Source organism: Portunus trituberculatus, chromosome 49 (genome assembly GCF_017591435.1).
Source record: "Portunus trituberculatus isolate SZX2019 chromosome 49, ASM1759143v1, whole genome shotgun sequence".
Lineage (NCBI taxonomy): Eukaryota > Metazoa > Arthropoda > Malacostraca > Decapoda > Portunidae > Portunus > Portunus trituberculatus.
The window spans coordinates 5922860-5937113 of record NC_059303.1 but is presented as its reverse complement, the minus strand read 5'-3'; the positions used below and the strand labels follow the sequence as shown (position 1 = coordinate 5937113).

The 14254-nt window shown below is 44.6% G+C and overlaps 1 protein-coding gene across 1 annotated transcript in view; it reads left to right on the top strand.

Moving 5' to 3' along the window:
* LOC123499308 (inactive tyrosine-protein kinase transmembrane receptor ROR1-like) overlaps positions 1-14254 on the top strand; it is a 398854-nt gene that overhangs the window by 15807 nt on the left and 368793 nt on the right. The window lies entirely within an intron of this gene.

Below are 14254 nucleotides of genomic sequence, written 5' to 3'. Positions count from 1 at the left end.
ATGAATGAAGATGGTCTGATTTATGGCCTTTGATCCTCTTCACCGTTACTTATTTCCTGGAATATATGAAATTATAATTCACACTATACGCTGCTGTACACTATTTAACATACCTTACTCAGCGACGCAGAAAATGATGGAAATGACACGTTTGGAGAGGAGAGAACTGTATATCTGAGTCAGGCTTGGCTGAAGGCGAAAAGAAGGAAATATTATAGGAGAATTTGCGGCGTTCTAGGGCTTCCAAATGGTCAGTGCTCCCCTAGTTGGTCTCCCTCATCAATACCAATCAATGAGGAGGCCGGACTCAGCTTCCCCCTCGCCTTCGCTGGATAATGAGGGATTTTGCGTAGTCTTAACACCAGGAACCAATTGTGTGGCATAATTAGGGACGAGGGTGTGAGCCGCCGGCTGTGTGGGTGTACGGAGCAAGATTAGGGCGCCTGCTGATGAGTATTCGAATGCCTTACCTTCGTATCTAATTGCTTGTACTGATTGGTTGAAATGAAGCGTGAAATATAAAGTAATTAGGTGTGGGTGATGTGAATATGAGCTGTGCAGGTTGTGGCAGGGTAAAATTAGGGGAGTATTAGATTAGGAATACCTTTACGTGTTATCTAATTTTGTATGGTTCAATTAAAAAAGGAATAAAATATGATGCACCCTTGTATTCAAATGTATATATGAGATACGAAGCCGCATCAGCTATACTAATTTACTCCAATCTATGACAGTATTTTGGGGGACTGTTTAAGGAATGGCACCTCAGTGGACTTTTTAAAAATTCTTCTATATCTTTTCATAACTTTTGCCAAGATCCTCTCCCCCCCTTTACAATAAAAGAAAATACCATCAATGCAAAACAAAAAAAGATAATGGATGTAAATTCTAAACCTGTATTCCATTATCCAATTCCTCTTACAGATTGGTTTAAATGGAGCATGAAATAAAAAAGTATTAGCGTGCATGTTATGAAACAGTATCCAGAATGGTATCATGTCAAAATACTGAGGGAAACTGCAGTACTTGACTCATGTATTGGCGCCAGTCACGACTTCTTCAGTAAGTCTTGGTGGCGGCGTCTGTAAGTTCGCTGAGTGGGTTCGCTGAGGCTTGCAGAACCTTTCTTTCGAGCTGCTGACTTTTCCCTGGTAGTGTGCGTGCGTGTGTCGACGTGGGGGGCGTGTAGTTGAGGGATGCATGCGTGCGTTTGGAGTGTATATATGTACATGTGCGTGCGTGTATGTCAGTATGAGTGTGTGTGTGTGTGTGTGTGTGTGTGTGTGTGTGTGTGTGTGTGTGTGTGTGTGTGTGTGCGTGTGTGTGTGTGTGTGTGTGTGTGTGTGTGTGTGTGTGTAGGTGAGACGTTGCATGCGTGTGTGTGTGTGTGTGTGTGTGTGTGTGTGTGTGTGTGTACCCCGTACGGCGCCACTCTCTCGGTAGGCAAACGCATCTCGATCTATAACCTTAACGAGGAGTGAAATACTACAAAACGGACCGCCTTAAACCCTCACTTACTTCTCCCCCGCCCCCTCTTACGCTGCGGCCCCGGTGTGAGTACATATTTCTCCTCCCAAGAATACCAATTACTTTCCCGTGGCCCATTACCGTGTCCCTTCAGTGGCGTCCTCCCTCCGTGGTGTGTCTCCATCGCGGCGACTACCAACCACTTACTACACACAAACACACACACACACAATTGGTTCTTTAATTACGAGCAAGGAAATACATATGCTTTCAGTTTCTTGCCCGAGGTGGTGTTTGTAATCAAGGTGGTATAGGAGTGCATGAATCACCACAAGGAGGAGATAGAAGGGGAAGAACATGTGAAGAAGAAAAAGCAGGAAGAAGTGGAGGAGCATTTCAGTACTTCCGTCAATATTTCATAACCTAACTCAAGTTTTCTTCACTATACTGCTCCTCACTGACCACAGCATTCACTTCTAGCCAAATTAACCATCTCATTGCGTATTCCAGCCCCTCTTCCTTCCTTCCTTCTCCCTCAGTCCCTCAGTCTCCTCAGTCTCCCTCCCTTAGCAACTCACAGCACCAGGAACCAACGCGTGTGGGGTCTCATGTCTCGCCGATCACGCTACTTCGGTTTCAACGCTGGCTGGTTCTCTGCGGGGCGTCCTGTAGTAGCGGCGCGGGAGTAAGCCGTCTCTCGCTGGGGGTCAGAGGGCGGGAGGACAGCGAGGTGTGGCGGCAGGAGAGGCGGAGTGGGTAATGCCTTTATCCGATGATGCAAAGCCGCTCTCCCTCCCGCTTAATCCTGTTGGCCTTCACATCCCATCCCTCGGGCGCGCTTTTATCACTCACTTCGTATTTGATTCCTCTTTCCTGCTGCTTGGGTTGGAGTGCGTGTGTGTGTGTGTGTGTGTGTGTGTGTGTGTGTGTGTGTGTGTGTGTGTGTGTGTGTAATTCAGGAGCTTGAGTTTACGTTTGCCTCTGCGTGACTTGACGAGCTTGATGGCGGGGGTGGATCTGGCGTGGCGAGGGTGGAGGGTGAACTGGAGGGTCTGGCGGCTGGTCTGAAGGGCACCACCATTATCCATTCATCATCTCCGCTATTCATTAAGGTCAGCGGGGAGAGGGTGAGGGACACAGGTCACACAAACCCCTAGAAGAACCACACTCTCCCCTTTTCCTTCTTTTCCCTTCCGAAGTGACTGACAGGTCATCTTAGGTCACCCTCGCTCACCCTCACCCTCCTCACCCTCCCTCATTGATTGGTAAGGAAAGAACAATGCGTTTCCCTCTGTGCTGTTCCTCACTCAGTTGTTGTTCATCATCTCGTCTGCCTGAGGAGTACTTTCACTACACGCTTGGTAATTGTCAGTCCTGCCCGTCAGTTGCTGCCAGGGAAACAAAAGGTGGTATTATATTCAGTAGCAAACTTGACTCTTACTTGTACGCTCTTTCTCTCGGTAATTGGGCAGACCTCCACTCTCTCAACCTCCTCATTTGTCTCATGCATATTGATTTTTTCCACGATATTTACGTTGTTTTTTCCTCTCATGCTCTCCCGCTGGGTTTCTGCTCTAATGAAGGAACAGAATATACCAATTACTTCCCTGTTTCGTAGAAAAAGCGCAATCCCCGCTAGACTGTACAGTGTACCTGTCTGGAACGCGGCCTGGAAATGAGAGAAGAGGGAAAAAAGGAAAATAGTAATAATGGTAATAATAGAAGCGTCGTTTTCCTTTTCACGTTTTCTTTTCAAACTTCCAAACGTAGAGCCGTGTGTTATCGACTCAGTGTCCCGGGACCAGAAGCTCACCAGGTCTTAATTCTCAGACTTCAGCGCCCCTCTTCTACCGTCGTCCCTCCTCCTCCGTCTCCGCACCGTCTGCCATTCCCGCAGTGTTGTATCTCCTGGCACTGACTCCCTTCACAATTTTCCCTTCGCAAGTGAAAATTGATAAGGACGTGAATTAATCTGTGCTGTCCGTGCCAAATTAAGCAGGGGTGCCCGGGCCTTAAAGAGGACCACGTTAAATTAATCAAGTACTTTTGCCGCGATTTATTCTGTGAACACGGAAAGTGGCACTGGTTAAGGCTGATTCACGGCGACAGTTATGACTCCTGGACCTCGGCGTGCAGAGAGAGAGAGAGAGAGAGAGAGAGAGAAGTAAGATATATTTGGCTTACCAGGATGAACCGAAATGCTAGTGTTTGTAGTGCAAGGGGCGAGTCTCGAGGTGCTGACATATTTTTAAACACTTCAGACCAAAATATTTTTCCCGCCCAAATTCTTACCGCTGATCCGCGCCCCGCAAAGACCGTAAGTTAGTATTTTCGTGTCTCAGACTTACATGGTTGGTGTAAATTATTATTATTATATTTTCCGAGCGAGAGATCCATTGGTGTTCGTGAACGGTAGGACCTTTCTGTGGGGGACACGGCGAAGGTCTTTATTTTGAAGGTAATAGAAGTCTTGCCTCGCTCACCCTCCGCTAAGTCGCTTCGTAATAACTTGAGCCACGCACTCTTTACTTCATAGACGTATCGTTACATGTCCTCAGGGGAGTGTTGTGCTTCTGACGTGAACATTTTTGCCTCAGACACACACACGCATGTTTTTCATATACCGGACTTCCGTTCCTCCGAGGCTCCTTACCTTACACACGTGTCTTACTGCTTTTTTTCTCTTGCTCTCTTGTCTCGCTCTCCCGCCTACTCACTCTCTGGCCCGAAGAATTAGATGCGAGTCTGCCAGTCGGGGCAATACGATGCGAGGTTATGACTGAAGAAGGACTGGTGGCCGGGAGGTGGTCTGTGCAGCCTGTGTTTAATGTGACTGATATTTTGCTTTACGAGGCAGAAACTCACGCAGATTGTCGTCTTTCTGAAATGCGAGGCAGAGGATGACGAGCTCAGATGTGGACGTTATGTTAATGGTTGCTAATATCACCGTGAGGGAAGGCTAAGACGCACACGATTAGCTAAGGTTAGTTCCCGCAAGAGTTCAGACGCCGCCACGCACCAGACACACTCTTTCGGGCCTGTATTGAGATACGCTTCGCTCTCTTACCCCGATTTTTCAGAGGCCACATAGATGATTGATCGGGTTTTCAAGAATGCTTCCCCTGTTAGTAATGTAGGAATCCTGTTGATAGAACCGTTAAAACACCATTAAAAACGAATGTGACTTCATCTTCAACCTTAAGGAAGTAGTGAAGGTGCAGCCAGAGGTATTTCATTATATGGTTCTCTTATGCACTTATTCTAACGTACTCATGCCTTGTCACGTCCGTCTGGCCACTACAATTACCCTGACAAGAGGTCGGCTAGTCGCTAATATTATCTCAAGGTCATCGCGCCAAATGCTAAGCTGTCCCATGCTTCACTCAGCCACTGGGAGATGCCGCGTGTTCTGATCCGCATCACCCACACGACTAAATTACATCTTTGCCGTAAATATAACATGACATTTAAGGTGATATAGTACGCGGGGTGTGCATATCTGTCTGAGCTATGCCTTTTTTGCTTCTTCCTTTCTTTTTTCTTCTTTCTCCTCGACATTGTTGGAGCAAGACGTCTCCAGGAATGTATGAGTAGCAGATAAGACCACACAAACTACCACTATTTTTTTTCTCCCCATAATTAAGCGAAGTGATCTAACCCATAAAGAAAACACGGGTAGACACGGGACTCCAATCTGAATAGCTTAGTTTATACTCCCCCGTGATGCAAGCAGACGTGTATTTGAATGTGTGATTGAGAGACGGAGAGGAGGATGAAAGGATTAAAGTTTGCACGGAGGGAGGGCAGTAATAAGAATAGATTGGAGACTCACTTCTTTCTCGATCATCCCCTTGAAGGAATTATTAGAATCGTGCGATACGTACATGTCCATAATCTTAAGCATATTTCACTGTTTCATTCCCAATACATGATGTGAAAGTTGCTGGAGTTTTCAAGGATGTTTTCATGTTTCGACTGCTGATTCAACAAGGATTTTACGCCGATGACAGAACAAACCCCTTTAAAAATTACCTAATGTGATCATCACCGAAACTTTTTTCCATAACACAGCCCATGAAACCTTAAAGTGTTTAACCCCTTCAATACTGTGACGCGCTTGTATATTCATTATGCTTATTAGTTGGTGATTTTGTACAGCTTCAGAAACTTATATAGGGGATTAAAATAGTGAAGACTCTGGCCATTAATCTTCTAACCTCCATAGACTATTCCTAATGTCAATAGAATGGTCTAACCGTACAAAATCCTAACCTAAAAATGTGTCCTAATATTGAAGTGGTTAAGAATATGGACCACAGACACAGAACCAGACTTGCCATCGCTCAAGGGGAAGCCGCACGACTAGTCACCATGCATAGACACTGACGTTGGATACTCGGGGATCAGAAACCAATGGAAGAGTCATCGTGCCCTTCACTTCTACGGCCCAAGTTTCTATAGACGATTACATAAGGTTTGAAAAGTTTCCACCGCCATGTGTTCTTGCAGAGGAGCTTTTTCCTCCCATGAAAACTTTGTGGATCACGTGTTTTTTTTTTTTTTTGCTGCTGGGTGGGAAGGCCGGGGATGGGTATGAAGGGGCGTGATGGGGCGTGGTGGGCGGAGCTGGATGACATGGGTGAGAGTGGGGTGGGTTTGGACGTGTTAGGGGTGGAAGCTGAGGGCAATAAGTCGTTGGAGGGATTGTGTTAATTAGAGGAGGAGGAGGAGGAGGAGGAGGAGGAGGAGGAGGAGGAGGAGGAATAAGAAGAGGAGGAGGAAGAAGGTTGCCATTTCCCACTTGCCTTGTCTTTCATTGTTCTCTTTCTCCTTTTTTCATCAATTTTTTATTCCCTTCCTGGTGTTTTCCTTCCTTCCTTCCTTCCTTCCTTCCTTCCATTCTTTTGTTATTTGTTTCTTTGTTGATCTCTTTTCCTGCTCGACTCATTCCTTTGTGTGCTTGTTGTTTTGTTTCATTCATTGTTCACATATACCATCTTTACATTTTGCATTTATACTGAGCGCGTATTTTTTTTTTTTATTATTTTTTGGTGTATGTGTTTGTGTATGTGTACCGTTATCTCTCTCTCTCTCTTCTCTCTCTCTCGCTCTCGCTCTCGCTCTTGCTCTTGCTCTCGCTCTCTACCCTCTCTCCTCCCTCTAGCCGTTAAGTATTAGCGTCAAACAAAACACAGTGTACGGAAGGGAATTGCGAGGAAGGAAGAAAAAAAGGGGGTAGATCCTGTATATTCATTAAAGAAGAGAGGAAGGAGGGGTGGAAGAGAGGGAAGAAGGGTGGGCGGTCCTCTGGCACTCACTATTCAGAAGATGGAAGTATGTAAACAAGACCCAAAGCAAACAAACCTGCATATCTACGTTCCATCTCTCTCTCTCTCTCTCTCTCTCTCTCTCTCTCTCTCTCTCTCTCTGTTCCCTTATTTCTGTCCTCGTTTTCTTTCCTTCCGTGTTTGTGTTTCCCTTTCTCTTTTTTTTCTTTTCCTTTCTACCTGTCTTTCTGTTTTCCATTTTCTTTCAGTCCTCCCTTCATCATTTCTTTCCTTGATTCTTATTTTCATTTTTTTCCTTTCTTTCTCTTCCATCCAGATCTATGTTATGTCTCTCTCTCTCAGTCTCTCTCTCTCTCTCTCTCTTTCTCTCTCTCGTCAGGTGATTGAGTCGATACAGGTGTTTGTCTTACCTGCTGTTTATTCCTTTCACCTGTACGCTGTATATCATGTCGTTTTATAATACATTGTTCTTCTTGTACCCTTATTTGTCAAGCTAACGTTTCTCTCTACGTTGCTGCCTTGTTCTGTCATCCACTCTGCTCTGTTGTTCATGTTGTGTGTTTTAAGTATAATGGCAGAGTTTTTTTTATATGTAATAGAGAGTTTTCTGTTGTTTTTCGTATTAGTTATCAAAGTGTTAAGCTGGTAAGGAGTTTGTGTCTTTTAATAGTGTTCTTTGTTGGTATATAAGTAATTGTATCTCAGTGAACTCTTTTTTTTTTATTTGTTTGTTTATATTTCTTATTGTTTCAGGTTTTCTTGTCTGTTGTATTGGTTTTCAGTTTTCAAAGTATTATTAATGATTTTTTTTTTTTTTCGTTTTTAGGGATAGATTGACCTTCTGAGATTGTTAAATACGTTTTGGTGTTTATGTAGAGCCGTGGACGTTCATATTCATACGTTGAAATATAGTAACATAATCAGTGGGTGTGTTCGTCAAAGACAGCTGATATTGCTAAGGGAAGAGTCCTGATAAAGAATTTTTCATCTTGGGTATATCGTATTTCATCGCTTTAAAATCTTTGGAAGCTTATTTGTCGTGATTTCCATTTGAAAGATGGCCGGGCAAATAGACAGACAAACAGACGGACAAGCGAAGATATATACACATCGATAAATAAATAGTGAAAAATGCTTACACACACACACACACACACACACACACACACACACACACACACACACACACACACATGCATGAAGAGATAGATGTATAGATGAATAGATGAATAATATATTGACCACAGGTTGCACACACACACACACACACACACACACACACACACACACACGGCACGGTAGCTCAGGGTTAGAGCGCTGGCACAAGCCAGATGACCGGGGTTCGATTCCCCGACCGGGTGGAGATATTTGGGTGTCTCTCCTCACGTGTAGCCCCTGTTCACCTAGCAGTGAGTACATGGGATGTAAATCGAGGGGTTGTGACCTTGTTGTCCCGGTGTGTGTGCCTGGTCTCAGACCTATCCCAAGATCGGAAATAATGAGCTCTGAGCTCGTTCCGTAGGGTAACGTCTGGCTGTCTCGTCAGAGACTGCAGCAGATCAAACAGTGAATTACACACACACACACACACACACACACAAACACACACACATGCATGAAGAGATAGATGTATAGATGAATAGATGAATAATATATTGACCACAGGTTGCACACACACACACACACACACACACACACACACACACACACACACAAATCGAAGGCAAATCAGCATTATTTCCATCCCTGGCGAGACCAAGCATGCTCCACCACACACAGCCACCACTAAGACTCGGGACATTTCTCAGACGTTATTTCTCCCTCTTGTACATCTGTAAGTCTCGGCAGCCAGAGTCGCTACAGAAGCCTGAGCAAAAGAGGTCATAACTCTCCCCCCTATTACCATACACGACTTACTACGAGGACGCTTGGAAAAGATAGCAAGGACTGTGTGTGTATGTGTATTTTTTTTTCTTTGCCCCGTTTCTCGTTCTTCCTGCCTTCCTTGGAGTTGTTGGTGCGATTTGTGTGATGAATGGATGCCTTGCTCATGGGAATTTTTGGAAGGGAAGTTGCGTGGAATCCGTAGTGTTATTTCTAAGGAAGTTGTTTTGCTTTTGGTTTGATTTTTAAGATAGTTTCATTTTTTTAAGGCGTGAACTGGTATTGATGTGATGACTTGTGTTGTGTGTGATGAGTTTCTGGCACGTAGCTTGGATGCTGTTTGTATTTACAGTTGATTTGATGGATGATCCTAGTAGTGATTATTGACGTGTGGCCGTGGTGATGTAAAGGTTATAGCATGTTTTATGGTACTGAGAATGAGTTTTATATTGTGATGAGTGAGGTCATGTATTGTGTAATGGTGTGGCAAACTGCATGGTCCATTGATATAAAGTTTAGTATGTGGTTAATGGTGATGTCAGGACTATAGTGTGTGTTATGGTGATGGACACGAGTGGCAAGCTGTATGCTGCATGAATAAGGAAGATTAGACTATTTCATGGACGGATATGCTGAGTTGAAATATATTGGTGTCCTTCATGCAGAGACTGGACACGTGTAAGTCTGACATTATCTTTTAGCTTTCGTTACTTTATGTTCTTGTGTATTATGTGGGAAAAAAATATTCTGTGTTGGGTTGGCAGAATTTAAAATACATTACGACAGTGTAGGTATGTGTGCAGATATAGTAAGCCATATGATAGTGAGAATGAGCGGCTGCATTTGGTGATATATTGTGCTAAGCTGATCTGGTGTATAGTGTAGCTCACGACGTGTGTGGTGTAGTAGATTAAAATTTATGGGAATATGGTTCTTGTGCGTGTACATCAGTGGGGTGCTTTTTGATCCGGGTCCGATTGGTGGCTAACGAGGAAAATATTGGAACTCCACGTCGCATTAGTATTCAGGTATGAGAGCAAAATTAATCTCATCAGCTTTTCAAAAGGTAAAACGCTGATGCGAAACACTGAAGCCATTGACTCTACTCCGCAATTAAAGATTCAAAAGGAAAAAAAGTAAATAAATGAGTAAAATTAACGGCAATAATAATCCACTGGTATAAAATGACAAACCTAAAGAAATACATGAGGAGAAATACGCGCATTTATAAAACATCACACGAAAATGGAGGGTAAATCTTGAGTGGGCGAGAAAAATACGAATAGATGAAAGAGAATACAGAAGTTAAGTTTAAGGAAAAAAGGGAGGATTTAAGAGGCAGAGTGTATAGAGCGAGTGACAAAAGGAGGAGGCGCCTTTAGTGTGTGGTCGCCTCTAGGGGGAGAGACTTGTGGGTTTTGTGGCCGTAGGAGGCAACGAAGAAAAGAAGGAGGGAAAAAAAAGAGAACAGTGAGGAATAAGGAGTAAGGAGGAGGAGGAGGAAGAGGAGGAGGAGGAGATGGAAGGTAAGGAGGGTACAATATATGGGTAAGGGAGTGAAGGAAGAAGGTACTAGAGGAGGAGGAAGATAAAATTTTAAAGGAAAAAAAATAAGGAAGAGAAATGAGAAAAGAAGCGAGAAGGGAAAGATATTGAAAAATAGAAGAAAGGGATGAAAAGTAGAGCTAAGTTATGTGAAAGAGAGAGAGAGAGAGAGAGAGAGAGAGAGAGAGAGAGAGAGAGAGAGAGAGAGAGAGAGAGAGAGAGAGAAAAAGGAATATATCACTTTGAAACTTGACACTGGACTGACTAACTAGGGAAGAATTGTGGTCGCGAGGAGGATAAAAAGAAAAAAAAAAAAGGGTGTAGGATTATATGGAGGAGTAAGAGAGAGAGAGAGAGAGAGAGAGAGAGAGAGGGGAGGGGGAATGCGGAGGACGTCTTGGGCGGGTTAACAGTGATGGAGTAAGTGGATGAGTGTTCGCGAGGGCTTTGAATGTTTAGGTGTGGATGAGAATGGTTAAGAGTAAGTGAAGAATGTGGAGGCTGAGTGTGTGGATAAGCATTGTATGGGTGAGGAGGATGACGAATAGTATTAAAAAGATCCTGCTAAGCCTCCCGGTTAAGTGACATGGAAGAATAGGATGTGGTGGGCACTGTATGGGAGGGGAGGTAGAAAGGGACGACAAACAAGAGAGGAGGAAAAGGTAGAAAGCGACGACAAACAAGGGAGTAGGGAAAAGGAAGAGAGCAAGTAGGGGGAGAGTAGGTATGAAGTAATGTTTGGTGAAAAAGGGAGGGAAAATAATGAAGTGAGAGAAGGATAAGGGCCAAGAAGAGAGAGAGAGAGAAAGAAGGCGATGGTTTGAAAAGGGAAAGAGAAGATAAGAGAGGGTGAAGGAGTAATAAAAGATTATGTAGAAAATGGGGAAAACAGAAAGAAGGGAACAAGATGGGTAAAGAATAGAAAGGACAGAAGTAAGCGAATCAAGTAAAGATGTACAAAAATAATGGAACAAGTAAAAATAGAGAAAATTATAATGAAAACAGAGAAAGGGTAAAACGAGTGAGGTGGGGTATGGATGGGAGAGAAGGAGAGGGGTGGGAAGGGGGAGAGAGGGGAGGGAGAACGGCAGGGTGATAAAGGTCTGGCCGTCACGTCTCGTAATTGGCCGAGAAATGACTTGTCCCAAACTGTCACGCCGAAACGCCTCAATCCCCCCCGCCAGGACACGAGGGCTGGACTGGACAAGCAGGGCTGCCAAGATTGAGGACAGAGGCGTTCACTGCTCTAGGGTTTGTATTCGGAGACACTTTGATCTCTCAGAACAGCAATTTTCGAAAGTTCTAGATGATTAGCCGGGTTCTCAACAGAGTTTTTCCTATTAATAATACTGGTATCTTGTAAGTCTGTCACGAGAACCTTAAAAACATCCTTATAAAGATACCTACCACTTTACTTATAGCCTTTTGAAAGGGGGGGTGAGGGGCAGAGGTGTTTTAGAATACCAGCCTAGATGCGCATTAGATCATCCAAAGCGAAGGTGTGTGAGTGTGTGTGCAACCATTTCCACGCCGTTACCATCTCGCCCCAGCGGTATTAGGTTTTATAATTAGGAAATATCATGCGAGGCTCCCAGACCCGAGGGAATGTTAGGGTATTTATAATCAAGCTGCGGAAAATGGAATGATAACGCGAGGGTATGTGTAATCAAACCCTCTGATGCGCTTCCTCCTGCCATAGAGGAAACATATATTGAAAATTGCACGGCGTCGCCACCACCACCGCTGCTGCCGCTGTATGCTCCTAATTCATTTTTATCAAAGTTGTGCAAAATCACTTTCGCTAATGTGTACTCAGGGTATTAAGGCAACGCACCGGTGCTAGGAAATTATAATGTTATTACCTGTAAAATAGTTTGCTTCCCTGGACGATATGCTGCTATAAAGAGGCGACCGTCCGTGTAGGCTGAGTGTGGGCCGGGAGTAGGCAGTGGCTCACTACCCACTCCTTTTCCCACTCCCTCTCCCACTCCCTCTCCCAGCTGGCCGTGCTGTTTTGCTGGCCACGAGACTGACAGATTTACGAGTCCTTGTGGCGCGCGGGACGTTTCCCCACATGTATTTTTATTTTCCTTGGTCGTGCGAGGTTAAAGAATCGACATGTGGGCGTGATTAGGCCTAGAGTATGCGGGGCATGGCTGTGTGTGTGCCTCGGGGGTCACGCATAGGTGGTACCGCGGATCGTATTATCAAACACTTCATGTTGTAGTTGAAATGTCAGGTTTTCAATTGTTTTTTTTTTTTTTTTACAGTTCTAGCTACAGATAAACAACCTTGAAAACTTGGTTAATCGTCTCCGTGATCTTGGAAAACAGTCTTCGTGAGAGCTAACGTGTCTGTGTTCTTGCTTGCGAGTTGTGCTGTCATGGGCTCGACGTTTCCCGGTTTGTGAGTGTCGCGAGGTGTGTAAGGCGAGCAGAGGTGTCGGGTGGCCTGCGGGGCGTGATGTATCGAGGCTCAGGGCAACTCGAAGCCCAAGAGTAATGGGTTAGAGGATTACCGCCCTGGAGGAGATCACGGAGAGCAGTGGGTGGTTATTTGGTGACAAGCTTACACACACACACACACACACACACACACACACACACACACACACACACACACACACACACACACACACACACACACACACACACACACACACACACACACACACACACACACACACACACAGGTAGCTACGTTCTATATCCATATTAATTACATTCGTCTTTGTTTAATGAAAGTGATTAATGTCCGTAAAACTAATTAGGCGACCAAGTCATTTGCATATTATAGTAAAACATGATACTGTAGGGGAGACTTTTAAGGGAATGTTACCTATTGAGGGGAGACCGGGAACAGATGGCCAGGGGTGGTGTGGTGTGTTGTCAGAACGTAACCTTTGTCTTGTGGCGACTTCAAATAAACACGCGCCGGAGAACGTATCACCCTTTGTAATTAATCGCGGACAATGGATAAAAGTCAGACCAAGCGAGGAATTAAGGCAGGGGATTAATGTCCACGAGAAGACACAGCACGAGGCCTATAATCTCCAGAAATGAGTCTTAATTGAAGTAAAACGTATAGTAATCGATTGGCTTTACGTAAGGTTATGTCTCTATCTAGTCAGCCAGGGCGGGGGACACTTCATCAAGGCACCACACGATCCTGAGTCACCCAAGCCGTTCATAGCTCACCCATCCTTGCGAAAAACACGACTTAACGACCCGCACTACCTCCTGAATCCCAAAACACACCGTCAGGAGGATAGGAAGGAAGCTATAAGTGTTCTGAACCTCCTCGCTTCAAGTCTTAAGCATCAAAGCCCTTCACTTTACCTTTTTTCCTCCCTTTCTTTTCCTGAAGGGTTTAAGTTATGGAGTTTGAGGTTCCAGCGTGTATAGTGTCTCCTTTTGTTATGGTCGAGTTTGGCTACACTGTTATGGCTCTGCTCAGGTAATGGAGGAGAGACTCAGGTGTTGGGATACTTTTATGAGAGTCCTTTACGTTGTTTTTGGAAGAGGTGGGGAGGGAGGTGTTATGTATAGTCTTCCCCTCCCTCAACCACGCCTCGCCACGCCCCAAGCATCACTTCTACGCAAACATACACCCTTCCCCCACGTGTTTGTAGTGTAACACAGCGCTACTCTCTGTATAAATTACTCTCATATTCTCTCTCTCTCTCTCTCTCTCTCTCTCTCTCTCTCTCTCTCTCTCTCTCTCTCTCTCTCAGTAGTATTTTCATTGCAATTTTATCTCTCGTATTAGTTTTCTTTGTTTTTGTTTCATTATTGCTCGTCAGTAAAAAATAATGTTGCAATGTCCGGACACTGACGTCTCAGCGTGAAGTGGTGGTGGTGGTGGTGGAGGTGGTGGTGGTGGTGGTGGTGATGGTTGTGGTCGCTGTGGTCGGTTGTGTGTATGTTCAGTGCATGTTTAGGGCCGTGTGTCACTTCTGGGAGGAGCACAATCTGTCTTCTCATATCCACACACAACACTGCCTTTATTCTTTTTGCATTTTCTCATTGTTTTCGTACTTCTGCTCTCTTTGTGTGGCCTTCTCACTCTCC